Here is a 7,916-nt window from a genome sequence, read left to right as displayed (position 1 = left end):
TGGGGGAAGACTCTGGACAGACCTGGTAAACCCAAACGGGTAGTGCGGGTGAACTGAGCAACGTCTGGAGGAAGCCCCTGTCCTGGGGATCTTTAACTCACACCTCCGGCGGAGCTTTTCAGCCATCCCTGTGGAGGTTGGGGGCATTGAACCTGAGTGGGCGATGTTCAAAACCTCTATTGCTGAAGCTGCGGTGATGAGCTGTGGTCTCAAGGTCTTAGGTGCCTCAAGGGGCGGTAACCCTCGAACACCGTGGTGGACCCCGGTGGTCAGGGAAGCCGTCCGACTGAAGAAGGAGTCCTTCCGGGTTATGTTATCCGGGAGGACTCCGGAAACAGTTGCAGGGTATCGAAGGACTAGAAGGGCGGCAGCTTCTGCCGTGTCAGAGGCAAAGCAGCGGGTGTGGGAGAAGTTCGGAGAAGCTATGGAGAAGGACTTTCGGTCGGCACCAAGGTGCTTCTGGAAAACCATCCGGCACCTCAGGAGGGGGAAGCGAGGAACCATCCAAGCTGTGTACAGCAAGGGTGGGACCCTGCTGACTTCAACTGAGAAGGTTATCGGCCGGTGGAAGGAGCACTTTGAGGAACTCCTGAATCCGACTAACACGCCCTCTATGGTTGAGGCAGAGCTGGAAGCTGATGGGGGATCATCGTCAATTTCCCTGATGGAAGTCACTGAGGTAGTCAAACAACTCCACAGTGGCAAAGCCGCAGGGGTTGATGAGATCCGTCCAGAAATGCTGAAGGCTTTGGGTGTTGAGGGGCTGTCTTGGTTGACACGCCTCGTCAACATTGCGTGGAAGTCTGGGACAGTGCCTAGGGGTTGGCAGACCGGGGTGGTGATTCCCCTATTTAAAAAGGGGGACCAGAGAGTGTGTGCCAACTACAGGGGTATCACACTTCTCAACCTCCCTGGTAAAGTCTACTCCAAGGTACTGGAAAGGAGGGTTCGGCCGGTAGTCGAACCTCTGATTGAAGAGGAACAATGCGGATTCCGTCCTGGTCGTGGAACAACGGGCCAACTCTTCACTCTCGCAAGGATCCTGGAGGGGGCCTGGGAGTACGCCCATCCGGTCTACATGTGTTTTGTGGATCTGGAGAAGGCGTATGACCGGGACCCCCGGGTGATACTGTGGGAGGTGCTGCGGGAGTATGGGGTGAGGGGGTCACTTTTGAGGGCCATCCAATCCCTGTACGCCCAAAGCGAGAGTTGTGTCCGGATACTCGGCAGTAAGTCGGACTCGTTTCCCGTGAATGTTGGCCTCCGCCAGGGCTGCGCTTTATCACCAATCCTGTTCGTGATTTTCATGGATAGGATATCGAGGCGTAGTCGTGGAGGAGAGGGGTTGCAGTTCGGTGACCTGAGGATCTCATCGCTGCTCTTTGCAGATGATGTGGTCCTTATGGCATCATCGGTCTGTGACCTTCAACAGTCACTGGATCGGTTCGCAGCCGAGTGTGAAGCGGTTGGGATGAGGATCAGCACCTCCAAATCTGAGGCCATGGCTCTCAGCAGGAAACCGGTGGATTTCCTACTCCGGGTAGGGAATGAGCCATTACCCCAAGTGAAGGAGTTCAAGTACCTCGGGGTCTTGTTCGCGAGTGAGGGGACAATGGAGCGAGAGATTGGCCGGAGAATCGGAGCAGCGGGGGTGGTATTACAGTCACTTTACCGCACCGTTGTGACGAAAAGAGAGCTGAGCCAGAAGGCAAAGCTCTCAATCTACCGGTCGATCTTCGTTCCTACCCTCACCTATGGTCATGAAGGCTGGGTCATGACCGAAAGAACGAGATCACGGGTACAAACGGCCGAAATGGGTTTTCTCAGACGGGTGGCTGGCGTCTCCCTTAGAGATAGGGTGAGAAGCTCAGCCATCCGTGAGAGACTCGGAGTAGAGCCGCTGCTCCTTTACGTTGAAAGGAGCCAGTTGAGGTGGTTCGGGCATCTAGTAAGGATGCCACCTGGGCGCCTCCCTAGGGAGGTGTTCCAGGCACGTCCAGCTGGGAGGAGACCCCGGGGAAGACCCAGGACTCGGTGGAGAGATTATATCTCCTCACTGGCCTGGGAACGCCTCAGGATCCCCCAGTCGGAGCTGGAGGATGTGGCCCGGAGAAGGGAAGATTGGGGTTCCTTACTGGAGCTGCTGCCCCCGCGACCCGATTCCGGATAAGCGGTAGACGATGGATGGATGGATATATATGTGTATATATATGTATACATATTACAAAATAGTGTGGCAATGTGGGTGAAATGATTGACTGGATGGGTAAAAAATTAGATCTGCTAGACAAAAGCCAGCTGGATTCATCTCAGACTGAAATATCTCTGAACCACTTCTCTGGTTGCAGCTGCTAGCGTGGCTAAAAACCCAACGTAACAACTTGCTATAGGTTAAAACAATACTAAAGTAGTCATTCAAATGATTTTGGTTATTTACTCTAAAATAACAGTCAACTAAATAAATTAAAACAAATGTTAAGCTAATTTGATGGATTTTATTTTGAGGGGGGGACTACATACATGTAGTTGTGGCTTGTGGGAACAGGTAGACCACGACACGTCTGTATACCCAACGAGTAACATAACTGCACATGTACTTCTTACAGTTCAGTTATCTCCATAAAACAATGATGTCAGGCCCCACTGAGTGTAGACAGATACAACACAGCTAAATTATGCACCAATTGCATCAAGCTGTCCAGTGTGATGTGGATGGGAAGAAGTAGAACCCTGCAACACAAACACATATCCCCATGCACGTCCATACACACTACACTGCATCTTTTGTTTTCCTTGTGTCTCTTGAATAATAGAAGTGGCTAGAGACTTATTGAATTCTCTGATTTACTTCCAGCACTTAGAACAACACTCCCTATTTCTTCATTCACTCAAAACTCAAGCTGCTGGCACTAAGCCTACACTGTATTTGGAAATCTTTTTTCCTTTCTTACTTTTCCGAGCTTACTCTTTGACCACACTCGTCAGGAATCGGACGGAACGGGAGCAAGAGATGTCCAGCGATGCATTAACACGGGATTGAATAAAACAGTGAGGTATTTGAGGATCACCTCTTGCATCTTTTCAACAAATATATGGTAAAATATGTTGCGTTAAGGCAGAACATTTTCACATGAAGATATTCTAAATCAGATATAATAACTATACCTATTTTCTCTGCTTCACTATTTTACTGAAAATGTTAAAAATTTAATTTTACAAGAACAGATTTTCTTAAAGCTTTAAAATGTGGGTTTAGGCAATTAAATGATAGACGTAACATGTTCGCTGTCTTACTTTCTCATGACATGCGTAATCTTTTGTTTCCATGTAAGCAGACTTTTATCGCTGTTTTGCAGTTTACATACTCAAAATAGTTATTTGGGGAGCAATTCTTACTAAAATGGTAATGAGAACAAAAATATTATTGATTGATGTATTGTAGAAGCTAGATAAAAAAAATATTAAACAAAAAATATCCCAGCACTCTCCCACCCCACCCCCCTTCAGGACCTCCCTCCAAAGCCACTTGCCCCAAAAGAAAGCGCATCATATTCCTCGCTAACCGTATCCTACCATACTACCTCATGTCTCATCAGGCCCTGTACTACACTGATTTGCATGCCTGAAAAATTGAGAAGTTGATTAAGTGAATACCACAGAAAGCCAAATTATGTGTATATAATCGATGACTTGGTGCATATCCCTGTATGTGGAAATTCAAACTTCACTGGTGTCTTCGTTGATGTAAATGTGAGAAGATAAAGACCAGATCTTTATTTCTGGATGAACTCCAAGTGTCTGCTTCACTGTTAGTGACCTTGAGGTGCACCAGGCTCTGTAAACAGTACAAACTCTGACTCTGTGACATTCTCATTACAGACACATGTACCACCAGACTGCACACAAGCAAAGCCTTCTGCTTCTCTCCCACCCCAGGCGAGCCATTTGTTTCTCCTCTCACACTAGCCTACATCTCACGTCTCTATTTGGAAGTTCCCACAGTAATCGAACACATTGCAATATTGTGATTGGATCGCAGCTCGGAAGTGCAGCTTTTCAAATAACAGATGGATGTAGCTCATTTGAACAAGAGAAATCCCCTCAGCTTGCTTGGCTTGAATATGAGTCAACATTCACAGTACTGTTAGTATGTGCAGCAAACATTTATGTTTCCACAAGGGAAGTTTAGAGCAATCCTAAAGTTGTGGTTGAGAGTGCCTTCATGAAGCCTAATACATCAAACCTTTATTCAGCTCGAGAATTTTTCGGACACTTAAAATTCAAACATCAATTTCCACACTCAAATTGTTCAAATGTGACCTTCATATCAATATAATTGAATAACAATGACAGAATATGCCTATTATGTGGACCAGTATGAGGGACAGACAAAATCATTGTCAAGTGATATACCATGAAATGTTATGTTTACATGAGTTTATTCATGTGTAAATCTGACATTTTCAGCTGAATGAAGTGCCACATTATGTGCCATACCATAGTTACAGGTGGAGGTGGATGGTGAGCATATAGAGTGCAGGACTTTGGGGAGATGCTTCCTCCTGGCCACAGCCTACGCCTCCCAAGGTGCTACCAACCGGCACAGAGCCTCATTCATTCCAGAAGCCATTAACAGTAAAACTTACAATTCTGTGCTCTATCTGGAGCTTGGAACATGAAAAACATGAAATATGTAAATGCCTATCTGGCACGTGGACCTCATTAACTTTTTTAATGATTGTTTTGTTATAATTTCTTTTTAAACAATTGCACCATCAGCCTAACAGTATTAAACAGCTCATTTGCTTGTAAATGTCTTTCTATGCATCTGTTTATACCTGCTCAAAATCAAATTGCCTGATTAATAAAGTTGTATATAATTGATACATCAGGTTTTTGTGTCTCAAGTTATGGTGGACATTTCCGTATTAAACAACCATGATTAAAGCGCGTGATTTCTTTTTTTGTAACTTTTTTTATAACACATAGAAAATGAATAGGCTCCAGTGAAAAACTCAACAGTGTACAATTGAACAGTGCTGGCAGATGTTATTGATGGCCGAATGGTGTGTCGCTTTAAATGTTGCTTCCCGCAAGGAATTGTGGGATGGCATTATCTCCTTTCCTTTGGTAAAGGATGCTCCAATGGTTCCTGAGCTAAAGGAGATAAGAAAGGAGCTTCAAGGAATCTTTGGAGCTCCTTTCTTTAGCATTTAGAAAATTCAGCTCTTATCATGGCTGCCACTTAATACTTCCGATTCATTTCACTCAGTTAGGAACCTTCCTAATCAAAAAAGACTATTTGACCCAAGCCGCTGTCATTCGTTGCCCATAGTACATGTGTGGTTATAACTGCAACATGATAAGAACTTTTGTTTCTTTCCCCTAACGTTAGGTGTACTGGAGAGCCCACACCTGTCCAGAGACAATCACCATTGTACCTGCAAAGAAGAGTGCTGGCATGATTGAACATACTTCAACCATTGCACAATTAATGAGAATATCTATATAAATGTAAAGTCTGTAATCCACTTGTTCCTCTAGAGGTGATAGTGAGTCACTGTAGCTGCAGTCTGCCTCAGTGCAGAGGGAGAAGAAGTACAGCTGCTGACTCTCTTGTAAATATTACAGCCATGTTCCGTGACCGGCTGTCTTGCTGAGTGTATAGCTGTTGGCAGCCCCTGGAAACGGCGTAGCTTCAGTTAGCAGCGGGCTGCTCTCCTGGCTGCGCCGCCACCGAGAAGATGAGATGAATATGTGATCGTTTTCTAGTTTCTAACACTTTGGATTTAGTGCAATAAACACACTAACGTAACATTATACGGACTACAGCCCCGGTTTACATCAGTGCCCAATAAACACAGATGGATCAGCTCAAGCATTACACAGGAGTAAATACAAATACACAATCTAAAGAATACAATAAATATACCAAACTACTACAACTAAAATATGAACATTAGAGAATGTACGGACCCAGTTTACAGGTGAAATACTGCGCCGCTTCTTTAGAACATGTGGCTCGGAATTATACACTGAACCATTAAAGTGATTTTCAACAGCTAAGGGGCACACTGCAGAACACCTTTTATCTGTTGTAAAATCACTGTAAATTAGGGCTTCTCGTGACTAATTGCTTAATTTTCAAGCTTTAACAAGTCAAAATAACCGCTTTCAGAATACTGTTTGGGTGGTGATGGCCTAGTGGCTAGATGGTTGTGAGTTCAATACCAGGCTGCCACCATTGTTCCTGATCAAGGCACTTAATCCTGAGCTGCTCCAGGGAGACTGTTACTGTTCACTGTAAGTCTCTCTGGATAAGAGCATCTGATAAATGACCTGTAATACATGTTGGCACAAGTTCTTGCAAATGTAAAACATCTGTTGAAGAAATATAGAAAGGTTCAGGATAGCAACCCGACTCATTCAGCTATCTTTATCAGTCAACATATATATAGCCATCTCTGTGGTGACATCATGCTGTGCAATGAAACATGCATGCAGATAAAGATCATTGAGATTCATTCATGTTTTCATCTTTATTTCATTCCTAATTGCTACTCACATCTGTGAAGTGAGCATTTGTAAAAATAATTGACTGTCTGGAGGAGAATCCAGTGTTTCTCTAGAAGCCATACAAAGTAAATGTATGTAAGAAATGTATTTCTACAGATATAAGCAACACTGCATCGAAGCTAAGGAGGAGGAGGCCGAGACAGTAATAATACATGCCTCTAAAGTTGAGCTATTATTGATCAGTTCTGCTGCGAAGCCATTGCAGCGCTGATAAAGGAGCAGGCAGAAGTGCTGGCTGTCAAACCCTGTAGACTTTGCTGATCCAGCTCCTCACACAGCCAGAGAGCCTCCTGATTGATAAAGATTCAGCAGTGAGTTATTTAGTCGTATGTTAACCCAGGCTGACATGCTTTTCACATGACGCAGCCTCACTCCACCTCCTATACGGAGCGTAGGAGAGTTGGTGTAGGTTATAGGTATAGTATATGATGTGAGTACTCCATTGTCCTACAAAAACTTGCCAGTCAACTAGCTTGATGGCCTGATTCATTTCATAAATGTTTGGCTTAATCGTCTGACTGAAAGCAAACTGTCATTTTGGCACCTCACATTATTACTTCAGGGCTTTTTGCATTCAGCAAGCATATTCTTGTGAAAAACGAAACCTTTTCTCGAGGTTTATGCCTGTCAGTTATCCAGGAGAGGGTCTGCCAGATCTCAATTTAATTTGATTTACTGCTTCTCTTGTGTTTTTGAGGGGATTGTGTTGCACTCTGTATTGGAAAAATTATAGTTTTACATATTATAATGTGTCTCTTTTTCCTACTTGTATTGTGTCATGATGTTTTGAGTTATTTGACTAAGGATGGGCACAGGCCGGCACATAATGCAACAAAGGGAGCCTCTTGAGTGGTTTCAGCTCACAAGACAGCTGAGAGAGAACCACAACAAGTGAAAACATTTAGCTCCATGGAAAAATCTGTGAGTGAGCAGGTGTGGTTATACTTAACCTGCCCTGTGGAGCAAGATGACATGCTAACAGAGAGCATGGCAGCTTTACCCTTCAACTGGTTTACTCCCTTCTTTTAAAGCCAGTTTTTCTCCAATACACATTTATCAGAGAAACTTCCTCTTTTCCCCGTGGTAACACAGTCTATTTCTTCTCAGGTTTTTCAAAAATACACACTCTGAAAGCTATCGAAGTTACCTTTACACATTCAATGTTAAACCAGTTATATATCAAAAATTAACAGTACAGAATGAAATCAATGACATTAGACTTGTAGGTATTTCATAGTATTGAACAAATGACACATTTTGGTGCTAGATGAAAAAGTTAAAGCTAAAAGTATTACAACTAATCCTGAATGTATGCATGTACCAGCTTCCATGGCAAACCA

Source organism: Cottoperca gobio, chromosome 14, assembly GCF_900634415.1.
Source record: "Cottoperca gobio chromosome 14, fCotGob3.1, whole genome shotgun sequence".
NCBI lineage: Eukaryota > Metazoa > Chordata > Actinopteri > Perciformes > Bovichtidae > Cottoperca > Cottoperca gobio.
This window is presented reverse-complemented; position numbering follows the sequence as displayed.